Source organism: Microcaecilia unicolor, chromosome 1 (genome assembly GCF_901765095.1).
Source record: "Microcaecilia unicolor chromosome 1, aMicUni1.1, whole genome shotgun sequence".
Taxonomy (NCBI): domain Eukaryota; kingdom Metazoa; phylum Chordata; class Amphibia; order Gymnophiona; family Siphonopidae; genus Microcaecilia; species Microcaecilia unicolor.
Window position 1 is genome coordinate 566,855,201 of NC_044031.1, and position 15,139 is coordinate 566,870,339.

The following is a 15,139-nucleotide window of genomic DNA, read 5'->3' on the forward strand; positions in this document are numbered from 1 at the left end:
GCCAGCCTCAAATGTCATACCCAGCTCCATGACAGCAGTATGCAGGTCCCTGGAGCAGTTTTTAGTGGGTGCATTGCACTTCAGGCAGGTGGATCCAAGCCCATCCCCCCCCTACCTGTTACACTTGTGGTGGTTAATGTTGAGCCCTCCAAAAAAAAAAACCCAAACCCACTGTACCCACATGTAGGATTCCCCCTTCATCCCTTAGGGCTATGGTAATGGTGTAGACTTGTGGGCAGTGGGTTTTGGAGGGGATTTGGGGGGTTCAGCACACAAGGGAAGGATGCTATACACCTGGAAGCTAATTTTGTTTTTTTTAAATATTTTTTAAGTGCCCCCTAGGGTGCTCGGTTGGTGTCCTGGCATGTCAGGGGGGCCAGTGCACTACAAATGCTGGCTCCTCCCACGGCCAAAGGGCTTGCATTTCACCGGGTTTGAGATGGCCGGATCCGGTTTCCATTATGGCTGAAAATCAGAGCCGCCCATCTCATCTAAACCCGGCGATCCACCGGCGATGCTATTCTAAACCCGGCAAGCGATTTGGCCGGCGCCAAGCGTATTTTGAAAATATGCTTGGCTCCACCCACTTACGGCGCTGGGCCCGAAGATGGCTGGCCATCAATTTCGCCGGCGCCGTTCGATTATGCCCCTCTATATCTCTCAGTTATACATGTAGTTTATAGAATACTATAAACTATGCATATCACTTGGCGCACTTATGCTTGCCAACTTGCACCTGCCATTCACATGGCATAAGAGGGGATGCCAACAAAATCCTCTCTCATTTAATATGCAAAAGTATTTTATAAACTATATTTACCCTTGTGGAGTACTATACATATGAAAAGGAAAAAACCTCAGCGTCCTCACCTCCACCCATACAGGAAATATTACTGGGTGAAAAGGACTTCAACAGAGTCAAATATCTTCATAGGCATAAAAAACCCTTTCACACAAAATATTGTTAAAGCTCAACTTAGGGTTCAATATCAGCTGGACTCACCCAAATGAACGTGACAAAATCATTAAGATATCAAACTTTTAGCTTTTATCTTAAAAGAAGATGCACTTTTAGTTCTGTGAGTCAGTCACACTGACAGTGGCCAGAGTTTCTCTATTTTAGCTGTCTCAAGGCATGAACAGTGATTGGCTTATTTCAGCACGAGCAACCTTCATGCCACTTGGGTCCTACATGAAGACTGTTCAGTAAAACACAGTTTATAAAATAGTGCATAGGCCGGGGAAGCATGGCCATTTACCCCACTGAAAACCAGGTATAAATATCCGCATCTAAATGTTCACATGCTTCCCTGAATTCTATAACAACATGTGTAAATTTGATTGACGCTCCCAATGCACCTACACTCCTCCCCTTTTCAGGTATGCACGTTGGAATTTCTGCACGCCTCTTTTTAGAATATGCCAATTAGTGATGATTGGTCATTATTAGCCAATTATCACCACTAATTGGCTAGTTATGCAATTCAGTAGTGCATATAAATTGGTTGCATGCACAATTTAACATGCACTATTAGCTGCGCCTGATATAGAATCCGGACCTTTATGCCCACAAAGGAAAAGAAAGTCCTGGGGTAATCCCTTAACTGCATCACAGGAGAGGAGGAGGTTTTGGCTGAAAGATATTCCTCTTATCACCCACATACTTTTCCTGTGTTAAGGGAGGAAATCCAATAAACCAATTAATATAAATATAATAGGGGCCCAGGGCCACCGAGGGGGAAGCGGGGTGGGGTGGGGCCAAAATTCCCAGGCCCAGCCTCCAAAGGGTGCCCAGCACTGGGGGTCTGTCTCTCTCCTATCCTGTTGGGACCTGGTGGCCGAAGAGGAGCAGACTCACTGATGCAAGAAGGTGGGAAGTGGTGGCAGTCTGAGTGAGCGAAGGGTGGTGGCGGCAGCTGCATCCCAAGTTGGGGGGCGGTGGCTGCAGTGGGTGGCGGCAGCAGCTGCAGCGGCCCTGCCCCAGGTCTGGCTCTGTCTCTCGGCAGCCTTGTAGGGGGCCAAGAAGTGTGCAGGATGTCAGGGCATTATTCCCCTTGCTCACAAGAAAAATCAATGTTTACTTCTTTCATGCTGAGGTAGAGAAGAAAATATGTACAGAGCCATACTTATTATTCAAGGTTCGTCTTTTCTTTGGCACTTCAAATTTGGCTCATGTACAGATAACATTCTATTCTGTTCAAAGGAAATCAAATTAATCATTAAAACACCTGACCCATATCTGCTTCAAATTTTATGCTTCTTATTGAATATTCTGTTTTACCTTCATTTTTCTCTGTGATCCAGCAGCAAACATACTGAAACCAGCTTAACAAAATTGGCCCATCGTACTGAGCCACACAGTAATGAGTTGCACCTGAGCATCTGTTCTATAAATTTGTGTATTCTAACCACTACCTCAGGGCTGTAAACAAATTCCAGCTATTCCTATTATATCAGCTCTGGCAAATCCTTTACTTTGGATAAAATTGTTTTTGTCATCTCCTTGGTACCATACTATCTTAAGCAGATTGATCAAAACTATATTCTGTCCTATTTAAAATGCATTCTTTATAAGATGAATTAAAATGATGATATCTCTTGCTACATCTAGAGTGCATGAGATGTGCAAACATGTATATATGCGTATTCATATCATATATGGAGACTCATAAAGAATCAATCAGCATGAAGAGCACTAGATGCTATCCTTTTCCAATATTGGCATCATGAGAATAGTCCCTCTGCATTGTTCAATAATCATCATAAAAATAATAATTAAATATAACCTAAAAAATAAGCAAGCATATCATTTCTAAGGCAAGTATTACTGAAAAATGGATGATAGATTGTGCATAAGGTCGCAGAAGAATTTTGGAATAAGTTTTCCTAATATAGTCAATGTATAGAGGCTTATGCAATAAACTGTAGCACAAAACCGTTACAATCACCATGTGCATGTTATAAATAGAGAGCTAACACTCTCAACTTACATGGGGATAAACAGTTCATCAGGACCTCAGTGACTACTCGTTTCACATGGGCTCCATTAACCCGTGACTCACTTACCTCCTCACCATCCTTTAATGTATCATTCAACAATTATTCCTTGTATTTGTAAAAACATTGCGAGGAATAATTTATTAATGATACATTTAAAGACCAGTGAGGAGGTAGGAGAGACACGGGTTAATGGAGCCTGTGTGAAACAAGTCGCTACTGAGGTCCGGAAGAGCTGTTTGGCCCCATATAGGTTGAGACTGTTGGGGCATTTTTAAATAAGTTGCTACTGTGGCCCCCACGTAGTATATTGCTGTTGGCTCAAAAGTGATACATAACGAGCTATGCAGGAGAATTATGTGTATGTAAATTGAAAAAAAACCAAAAACTTTCTTATGCTCAAATCTCACTTTGCCTTATAAGGTTAAATACCAGCTAGAAAGGTGCTTCCTCATTCTATAACATGCAATCAGATGATCAAAAGCCCTGCACTGTTCGAAACAGCACTCTAAAATAGCACTGAACCAGAGCTGGGCTTTACTGCACCAATGATCAGAGATAATTGCATGTAAATTTAAGCACACAATTATATCTGATCATGGGGTAGAAGTGCGGGAGAACTGTGCCTGAGCATGCGCCCAGCACAATCCTCCCGCACTTGTTTGACAGATGTGGGCTGTCAAAAGCCCAAACCTGTCAAACACAAGGGCTGGAGGTCCATGGGACCACCAGGCTCCAACTACCCCTGCCCCGAGCAACAGGGGCTGGAGGTCCGACGGATTTCCGGTCCCCCAATGATCCCTCCCCAGGTTCAGGGAGGGCTGGAGATCTGGTGGGTCTCCATCCCCCGCTAATTCCCCTCAACAAACAGTCCCTGGTGGCCTAGTGGGTGACCAACCAACCCCCCCCCCCCCCCCCAGCAACAGGGGGGCTGGAGGTCCCCCCTGATGACCCCCCCCCCCAGGTTCAGGGAGGGCTGGAAATCTGGTGGGTCTCCAGCCCCCCCCTAGTCCCCCAGCAAAGGGTTCCTGGTGGTCCAGTCCCCCCTACCCCCTACCTTGTGGATTGGAGGAGAGAGGGTAGCCTGCCTCCCTCCTCTTGCGACGCTGCAAAATGGTGGCGCCCAGCCCTGCCCAGTGTATCCTGGGATGCGCTGGGCAGGGCTATACACCATATAAGGGAAAAACTATCTTTTTCGTAGGGGATAGTCCTTGAGACAGCCGGAGGGTGGGCAAAACATGTGTGTCGGACACTTGTAACCCCCCCAAGCCAGACAAAAAAGATGAGTATTTGGTTACAGACTTAAGTTTAAAGCAAACTTATGTCTAATATGTATACCAATATATATCAAGAAAGGGTAATTGGGTGAGCCAATGAAGAGGTGGGTGCTAGACACATTGCTTCTCGCAGGTATTAGCAATGAGCACCGCTGAGGTTCCCAAGAAATGAATTAAATGAACAAAAGTGACTAAGTGAAAAAAGTTAAGAAAGATTGGTGATTTAACATGTGTGGGATTTGGAGCCGTTTGAAAGAGTTGGATGTGGGCTAATGTTAGCATTACAGACAGAACGGAAAAGTAGTATAGCCAACACGGCACTTCTAAGACACAATGGTGTAAAACCAGAACAGGAAACTTTATTTATAAACAGACTCAACACAACACCATATTTCGGCAATGATGATTGAACCTTGTATAAATGTAGTCATGAGCAAGGTCCATAAGAACCGACAGTGAATAAAGCTATACTTTCATATAAGATTTAATCTCCAGTTGGGACATATTTAGGACCTCTTATTTATAAGACTCCTGAGGCAGGCATCATTGCTGTAACACGGTGTTGTATGAAGTCTGTTTACAAATAAGGTTTCCTGTTCTGGTTTTACACCATCATCCTGTTGTGTTTTGCACAGTGTGTTTTTTCTAGCAAAAAAGGTGCCGGTACTCAAATGATAGGCCACCCTTCAGGGGTGGGGTGATCACTGAGGGACCCACCCCACAATAGCCAGGCCCCTTGCACTCAGTCACAGAATCTATGTCAAGGCAGAATTGGTGTGTAGAGCCTGAGCTCTTCCATTAAAACTTGAGTTCCATGGGTCAATTTTAGCAGACAATGGAAAAGGTGCCGGTACTCAGTACCCCCAAGTACCCCCTCAAAAAAAGCCCTGGTTTTGCAAGTGTTGTGTTGGATACACTACTTTTCCATTCTGGTTCTGCGTATGTAGTGTTTCATGTTCCTCCACTTGTTGGAGTAGCCTTGTGGTTAGAGCAGCAAACTTTGATCCTGGGGAACTGGGCTTGATTCCCACTGCAGCTCCTTATGATTCTGGAGCTCCTTGAGACTCTGGGCAAGTCACTCACTACTACTACTCATTTCTGTAGCGCTACTAGATGTACTCAGTGTTGTAAACATTCTATAAAGGTATTTTCTCTTTTCCTAGGGAGCTCACAATCTAAGTTTTTTGTACCTGGGGCAATGGAGGGTTAAGTCACTTGCCCGGGGTCACAAGGAGCTGCAGTGGGAATCAAACCCAGGTTGCCAGGATAAAACCCCACTGCACTAACCATGAGGCTACTCCTCCACTGTCCCATGTACAATTAAGTACCTGTATATACCATGTAAACTGCTTTGAATGTAGTTGCAAAAACCACACAACGGTGGTAAATGAAGTACCCTTTCCCTAATGTTAGCATTAGCATGTGATAATTAAAAAAAAATACTGTAAGAGCACTTATTGTCTCCTAATTAGTATGTGCTCCTGCATTATGGATGTACTAACCAGTTAGCGCAGCATCCATGCCCATTCTCCACCCCCAACACGGTCCCTCCAAAAATTAACAAACATTTAATTATCACATGCATAGTGCGAGCAAATGCCAAAACTAATGTGGAATGCTTTAACGCAGTGTTTCCCCAAGTCCAGACCTGGAGTATCCTTTGCCAGTCAGGTTTTCAGAATATCCACAATGCATATGCATGAACCTGATTTGCATGCACTGCCTCCATTATATGTAAATCTTTTTCATGCATAGTCATTAAGGATAGCCTGAAAACCTGACTGGTAAGGGTACTCCAGAACCAGATTTTGGAAACACTGCTTTAGAGCATCCACATTGGGCTATTTTTGCTGTGTTAAATGTGCATTAGTGCTTAACACAGCTTAGTAAAGGGGCTCCTTAGTGCATAAATCCAAAGGGGTGTTCAAGAGGAGGAACATTAGTGGGGAATGGGCAGGACATTTATATGTGTAATTTGCAGAATAATCTAAACTAAGTGCTGATGTACCACATTTAGGCACACTCACTTATGCCTGCTATTGATATGGTGTAACTGGGCATGTCTAAATATAGGCACATTCGATGCTGATTTACATTATGTATTCTATAACAAAAATTTCCCTGTTCATATGTCAATGCAGAATTAGTGCTCGTTGAAGGCATCTAGTTGCCTAAATTGTGTTACCTAGTTATAGAATTGCTCCCTAAGGGGCACTTTTACTAAGCCGCATAAGCGCTTACATGAGCCCAACTTGCATCAATTCCAAGTTACCACCCAGCTACCATGTGGCCCAGGCGGTAATTTCATTTTTGACACACCTCCCCTACGTGTGTCAGAAAATATTTTTATTTTCTGGCGCGCAGGCAGTAATTGGCATTTGATCATGCATTGACTATTATCACACGGTTAATGCATGAGACCTTACCACCAAGTCAATGACTGGCGGTAAGTTCTCAGACCCAAAATGGACGCGCACCAATTTTCATTTTGTCCCACATCCATTTTGCCCCCCCCCCCCCCAATAAAAGGCATTTTTTATAGGTGCACAGAAACATGATTCTGTGCATAGCCAAAGCACATGCCTATACTACCGCAGGCCATTTTTCCACACACCTTAGTAAAAGGACCCCTTAATTTCTTGGAGAAAAACACTGTCCCATTAGATACTTGTGGTATGTAATTTTCACTCTCTCTGTGCATGTATCCTTTTTTCAGTAGGTGTGCATATGACAACAATTATTGGTTTAATTCACGTTTAGTTCAATCACTTTTCAGTTCTGAATTATTAAGATCATTTTATTCAATTAAAGATATTGGGACAAGAAATTATATATTCTAACAATGGGATTTACTTCCATTTTTTCAACCTTGCTTAAAACGTACCAGCAGCATGTTCCATAGCTGCACCAGCATTCCAAGATACTGAGTGTCTTGAGCCCAAGACATTAGTGGAAGAGCACTACAGCAATGGCACTGGCAGAAAGACACCAAGGTTATGAGATGAGAAACCATTTCCAGCTCTTCTTTAAGAATCTATAAACCATAACATCCACAATCCACTGTCCCGGTGTTAGTCTGGTTGTGAGCCCTTGAGCCCCGGCCGAGGCCTAGTATAGGTGTTAGGCCAAGGCTGAGGGTGAGCCGAGCAGGCACTACACACTACCCCAGCTACCAAGCCCTGTACACACATGCAGCAACCAACTTGCACCTACAGAAAAAGGAAGATAGGGCAATCAGGCGGGCCTCACGACCTATCGGGAACCCATTTACTCAGAATTCAAGCATGCGGGCCTCACGGCTGAACTGGAACTGACTCATATGTACGAAGGGGAGAAAGAGACTAAACAAGGGGTCCCCCCCGGGGACCAGAGCACAAGCAGCACCCTCGGTGCTGGCAATCAAGGAGAAAGGGAAGCATACACAGAAACACGTCAAGCAGTATCTCACCACACACAAAGAAAGTGAGGGACTGCAAAATAAACGTACTGTAGGCGGCAACCCTCAGCAGACAGGGAAGGGAAAAGTCCGCAAAACAGAGTCCGGAGCCTAACACACACACCCAGCACAGAAAGGGACAGCGATCTGTAATACAGGAGGTAGTTACAGCAAAGAAAGGACTGAAACATTCACAAAGGGAAGACTGCAGTAAACAGACAACTGCCAGAAGCAGAGAAACTCTGCAGGCAAAGGGTTAATCAAGCTCAACACACACACACACAGCAACCAGAGGCAGGGAACACTGCAGACAATAGGTTAATTGGGAGAACAATGAAATAGTAAACAAACAACCCCATGGAGAGAAACAAAGGGTCCAGAGTCTGCTACAAGGGCAGGACCTCCCAAGCAGAAAACAAACACAGCACAAAGGGAAGGAACTCACCACACAGCACCACAGCCAAACAGAGAGAGTCCCAGGTGAAGTGTAGAGAGGCAATTAGACACACATAGGCAGCAGCTGGCAGACAGACACAGAACAACAGAAACTCCAAGCAAGGATAGGAGTAACAACTCCATGCAAGCACAGGGCTAATAGCTCAGACAGAGCAAAGGTAAGGCTTCAGTAGAATTGGAGTAACGCCAAAGCAGGGGTTGTAGGGAAAGGTAAGCTTAAGTAGATCAGACTGACATCATCAGCTCAGCCCCTGATGTACCAATCAGGAGCAATTCCAAGCATTCCTCTGTCTGACTAGCAGAATTCTAACAGAATCATAACACCTGGACTGAAACTATTATTCTCTCATTCTTAGGTTTCAGTTCACCTCTCCTTAACCATTTATATGTCTAGGTCTGATCCTCATTCAGTACGGTTCCTAGAGTAACATTTTGTATTTCCCACTTATTTCTTCATTTGCTACGTGTTTTCCTTGTTTGCTGATCTGTTTCTCTTTCTCTTATTTTATAAAATTTGTTGCTTCCATTTCTACTGTCATGTGTACAGTGGATTCTCACTCATTCCTTCTGCTTAGCGGAAGGCCTGTCCAAGTTTAACGATGAAACTGGATTCTGGAAGTTTATTTTCTTTCTTCCACACTTTTTGTTATTTGGGTCTGTTAGTGTTACTATGTAGACCTGAAAGGCCTCTAATGGTAGCTCCAAGTATAATCTGTTTCTATGAGGCCCATTTCTATTTTATCTCTAGGAATGTACATTTTTAGCATGCACTAATTATTTTAAAGAACTTTGTGAGCATGGAGGAGTTTTCTTGTTTGTATGCCTCCATTTTTTAGGGTTTTTACAAGGCTAGTCTACAATTAAAAAACTACAGAGAGTACAGGAATAGCAAGCTGGCGATGACTTGAATCTTATTCTTTGATATTAGAGAACTTTGAGTATCAGTTTTAAACTCCTGTAGCACTTTTTGCTGGTCTATTTTTTTTTCTCAGTACTCTGTGCTGGATTGTTGCTCCTTCCTTGACTCCTAGATATTTATATAAGGTTTCCTTTTCAAGTTCCTTAATGGCACAATCATAAGTTACAGAGATGTTTTCAGTTTTGCTCAATTTTCCTTTACAGATGGTTGCCATGGCACATATGTCCAGGCCAAAAGTCATCCTGATATCATCTGAAAAGCATTTTACCAAACGCAGTGTTCTGCTAAGTGTTGATCGCTGAGACTATACAGCTTCAAGACATCTATAAAGTGTAATGTTATCTCTGGATCTTTGCCAGCTTTAAGATTAAGACTAAATCCATAACCCAAAGAGTTAAGAAGCATATTCAAAGGATATAGTGCAATACAAAACAACAGTGTAGACATGGAATCTCCCTGAAAAATTCCACTCTGGATCTTGATGTTAGGAATGTGAAGCTGTCTATCTTCATTCAATAGATAGAGTATGGTTTGCCACATTTTTATGGTGAGGTCAATGTACTCTATCTATTTTATTTTATTTATTGCATTTGTATCCCACATTTTCCCACCTCTTTGCAGGCTCAATGTGGCTTACAATACATCATGAATATTGGAATTACATAGATAATAGATATTTAGTGTTACAGAAAGATCATTTCGCAAAATGATAATGGAGTTACAGACCAAGAAAGGGATCTAGGTGTCGTCGTCGATAATACACTGAAACCTTCTGCTTAGTGTGCTGCTGCAGCTCGGAAAGCGAATAGAATGTTGGGCATTATTAGGAAAGGTATGGAAAACAGGTGTGAGGATGTTATAATGCTGTTATATCGCTCCATGGTGCGACCGCACCTTGAGTATTGTGTTCAATTCTGGTCACCGCATCTCAGGAAAGATATAGTGGAATTGGAAAAGGTGCAGCGAATGGCGACGAAAATGATAGCGGGGAGATGGGACAACTTCTCTATGAAGAAAGACTAAGGACGCTAGGGCTTTTCAGTTTGGAGAAGAGACGGCTGAGGGGAGACATGTTAGAGGTATATAAAATAATGAGTGGAGTGGAACAGGTGGATGTGAAGCGTCTGTTCATGCTTTCCAAAAATACTAGGACTAGGGGGCATGCGATGAAACTACAGTGTAGTAAATTTAAAACCAATCAGAGAAAATGTTTCTTCACCCAACGTGTAATTAAACTCTGAAATTCGTTGCCGGAGAACGTGGTGAAGGCGGTTAGCTTGGCAGAGTTTAAAAAGGGGTTAGACAGTTTCCTGAAGGACAAGTCCATAATCCGCTACTAAATGGACTTGGGAAAAATCTACAATTCCAGGAATAACATGTATAGAATGTTTGTATGTTTGGGAAGCTTGCCAGGTGCCCTTGACCTGGATTGGCCGCTGTCGTGGATGGGATGCTGGGCTCGATGGACCCTTGGTCTTTTCCTAGTGTGGCATTACTTATGTACTAAACATGATAGTAGTATAACAATCAGATATTATAAGACAATGCTGATATATGTGGAGGAGTTGTGTATGTTTACATTGGTTGATCTTTGTGGTATGCCTTGTTAAAGAGATAGGTCTTCAGCAGTTTGCGGAAGTTCATTAGTTCGTCAATCGTTTTTAAGTTGCGCGGTAGTGCATTCTATAACTGTGTGCTCAAGTAGGTAAAGTTTGACGCGTGCATTAGTTTGTATTTTAGACCTTTGCAGTTAGGGAAGTGTAGATTGAGGAATTTAGAGTTCAATAGTCAGTAGGTGTTATTCGAGTAGGAGAACTTTTGCTTATCACATGAATATGGATTTTCTGAGGCGCATGGATAATTCCACTGAAAATCCAGGAAAACTTCCTCAGTATTATAGGTGTTATTTGAGCCACACCAATAAAAAGGCTGTTCTAAGGTAACTGGGTAGCTATCCAGGTACTAAGATAACTTCCAGCAGTGACCTCAGATATTAATTACCAGTAGCTAGTTATGGTGTGGCACTAAATATCTGTACCAAAATCATTCCATATCATAAACCGCAGTATAGCCTGTAAAATAATCCCAGCTGTCCAGGAGCAGTGGGGTGACAAGCCATAGCCCAATGCTTCTGGGTCATCTCTTAAAGGGGCCAGCACCTGTAAAAATGAGCTGTCACCAGTGGTGTGCTGGAGCCGGCTCGCAAGAGTCGGTTGTTACATTTTGTTCCGACTTGCGAGCCGGTTGTTTCCCACTGCGAGCCGGATCTCCTCCCTCCCGCCCGCCCGATCCGGTCCCTCACCTGACTCTTCTAATTCTTTGGCGGGCAGGCAGTCTTGCCTGCCCGCTACCAGCGCTGATTCTCCCCTGCTGGTTTGCGCTTTAAAAATGGCTGCTGAGACTTCCAGAGGCAGCCTCGCGAGACTTCCAGAGGCAGCCTTGTGAGACGTCTACTGAAGTCTCGGCGGCCATTTTGAAGCGCGAACTGACAGAGGAGAGTCAGCGCTGGTAGCGGGCAGGCAAGATTGCCTGCCTCGCCGAAGAATTAGTAGAGTCAGGCGAGGGACCGGATCGGGCGGGAGGGAGGAGAAGTCGCCGGTGAACAACGCGGGAGGGGTGGAAGAGCAGAGAAGGGAGTCCCTGGGCATGGGTGGATGGAGGACAGGGGAGATTAGGGTCACTGCTGGACATGGGTGGATGGAGGACAGGGGAAAGAAGGGTCACTGCTGGGCATGGGTGGATGGAGGGCAGGGGAGAGGAGGGTCACTGCTGGGCATGGGTGGATGGAGGGCAGGGGAGATTAGGGTCACTGCTGGACATGGGTGGATGGAGGACAGGGGAAAGAAGGGTCACTACTGGGCATGGGTGGATGGAGGGCAGGGGAGATTAGGGTCACTGCTGGGCATGGGTAGATGGAGGGCAGGGGAGATTAGGGTCACTGCTGGACATGGGTGGATGGAGGACAGGGGAAAGAAGGGTCACTGCTGGGCATGGGTGGATGGAGGGCAGGGGAGAGGAGGGTCACTGCTGGACATGGGTGCATGCAGGGCAGGGGAGAGGAGGGGATAAAGAAGAAATGCTGGACATGGATGGATGGGAAAGAGAAGAGTGAGGAAGGAGATGAGATGAGGGAAAAGGAAGAGAGGAGAAAAACTGCACATGGATGAAGAAAATAGGCAGAAACTGAGGACCCAAAATGAAGAAGAAAGGAGAAATGGAAAGAAATAAATGGAAAGGAAGCCCTGGAAACGGAGTTAAGAGGACAGATAGCAGCAGAATCGGATACTGGGCCAGCATGATCAGAAAAACAGTCACCAGACAACAAAGGTAGAAAAAAAATCATTTTATTTTCATTATAGTGTTTGGAATATGTTCACTTTGAGAATCAGGTGCTCAACATTAAAAGTTTATATTTATTTACTTATTTATGGCATTTTATCCCACATTAAACATGAATTAGATTGGAACCTGGGATCATTTAATTTTTTTTTCCTGGATACTGCATTGCCACCCCCCCCCCCCCCAGGCTCTCTCTCCGGCTATAGTCAGATCTGCAATTTGGGGGGGGGGGGCGCATAGGGGGACCGGGGAGAGAGCCTGTTGTTAAACATTTACCAGCACACCACTGGCTGTTACCCATGCATTCCCCCCCCCCCCCCCCCGAGAGAAAACCCCTGTTGAGCACTCCCTAATACTGAATCCTCCCCCATCTGGAAGCCCTGTCCTCCGTAAATGTAGGTAGGTCCCCTGAAGATCCCCCTCCTGAAGTCCCTCCCTGCACCTTAAATTTTCCCTGGTGTCTAGTGGATAGACAGGAGCAATCCCCAGTCACTCCTGCCTTCACCAGCAACAGGATCCAAAATTGTTTATTCAAACTATGTACACGTCATGTCCCTCTTTTTGGAAATAGGTTGAATTGTGAGGACTGCCACATACAGAGCTGCTAAACCTTTAGGAGAACATGGATTGGTACAGCTTTTGGGTCCTCTATTAACTTTCATAGCTCAAAAACATCCAAACACTGTTCTGCATCCCATTACAGCAGGGAAAAAAAAACTCTTTTACCATGTGCTAAACGAATCTCTGGTAAGAAATGTGCTCATAAAGAGATTCATTTCGCACAGAAGGAGATGAGTATTCTGCTTCTAAGGAGGATTCAGAAGGAAAACATTTGCTGGATCTAGGTAATCCTCCAGGGCGCTTTGGGACAGATCTAAATATGGTAATGTGTGGAGTAACAATAATGAATGGCTTCCTTATGACACAGAATCTGATATAGAGAAGAGATAGACTGTCAAGTCTTCCTCCCCCCAGGAGTAATGCCTTTTGACTGATACAGTGTTCAATATTAACTGTGTTAGTGCACAATTCTGAGGTAACACTCGCATGGTTACAAAGGAGTGCTGAGGCTGGACTTTTAAAATTTAACTGGTAAGGTAAAAATTAAATGCTAACTGGCTAAACTCAATCAGTCATGTCTGTCAGGATAAATGACTAGCCTAAATCTTAGGTGGATGAAAAAGCAAGGATAGAGAAGATGATGGAAGACATCTGTCTTGGTGTAACATGCAGTCTTTATTAATACATATGTTCTTATTCCATAAGGAAGTTTATTGAAAGAGATTTGCCTTAATAAGCATATATTCTTAATCCATATTGAGGTCCGTTACATATAGTGACAACAATTTGTGGTACTATGACTTATGCCAGGAATCAATAATTCTAAAGCAGAATTGTGACACTAATAAACTGTACAAAACCTTGACAGAATGCCTAAACCTTACTCCACTAAATTTGCACCTTTAGATTTAATTGGATATGCAGCCATACAATTAATTGGTTAGGTATGGCTAGATATCGGGACAAAGATAATTTGTTAACATTCTCTGCTCTCTGACCCCTGTAAAAATGTACCAAGCTGCAAATAGCTTATGGGGGCTGTCACAAGTGTGATAGCTTCCATGACAGGCTCTAACTAGGGTATGGTTACCAGTGCCTTCCTGGCCATTTCAGGACAATGAGGAGTTGAATGGCTTGCCCAAGGGCGCAATGAGTTGCTATGACTCTGGGGCTTCCAGCTCCCAGCCTATTGCTATAACCATTAGGCTACTGTTTCACTCTCTTCTCTGCTCTGCTGCCACTAAATATGAACTCAATGGGACACTGTTATCAAGATAACAATTATATCACAATGATAGAGTGAATCAAATTGAATGGAGTTGCTATATATATTAAATACTTAATTGAGTAAAAAAAAAAAACATTCTAAACGAAACAGGTAGCAGAGTGGAACCCTTGTGGATAGAAATTCCATGTGTGAAGGGAAGCAGTATACTGGTAGGGCTGTACTACTGTCTAGCAGGACAGAATGAACAGACAGATGAAGACATGTTTGCAGAAATTAGGAAAGCTGGAAAATTGGGCTACATTATAATAATGCATGAAATTACCCCAATATTAGCTGGATAAATATTACATCAGGGAACAATAAGAAGGAAAAAACTCTTAGATGTAATAAATGACTGCTTCTTGGAGCAACTGGTACAAGAACGGACAACAGGAAGAGCTAGGTTTAGATCTATTCCTTACTGGATTGCAAGACATGACATGAGAGGGGTGTTGGATCCATTGAGAAACTGTTCATAATATAATCAAATTTGAGCTGATAACTGGAGTGAAGTCACTAAGGAAATCTACTGTAGCAGCAATTAATTTTCAAAATGATGACTATGACAATATGAGAAAAACAGTTTAAAAAAGATAAAGTAATTGGCAGCAAAGGTTATGACTTTAAATCAGGCATGACCATTGTGGAAGCCCAGACCAGATGTATTCCACATATTAACAAAGGTGGAAAGAAGAGCAAACAATAGCCAGCATAGTTAAAAGCCCAAACCTGTCAAACACAGGGGCTGGAGGTCCATGGGAACACCAGGCCCTGACTACCCCTGCCCCGAGGAACGGGGGCTGGAGGTCCGGCAGACTTCCGGTCCCCCCCGACGATCCCCCCCCCCCAGGTTCAGGGAGGGCTGGACATCCAGTGGGTCTCCAGCC

At 43.9% G+C, this 15,139-nt stretch overlaps 1 protein-coding gene across 1 annotated transcript in view; it reads right to left on the bottom strand.

Moving 5' to 3' along the window:
- The window catches only part of CSMD3 (CUB and Sushi multiple domains 3), a 2,043,988-nt gene that overhangs the window by 1,078,475 nt on the left and 950,374 nt on the right, over positions 1-15,139 (bottom strand). The window lies entirely within an intron of this gene.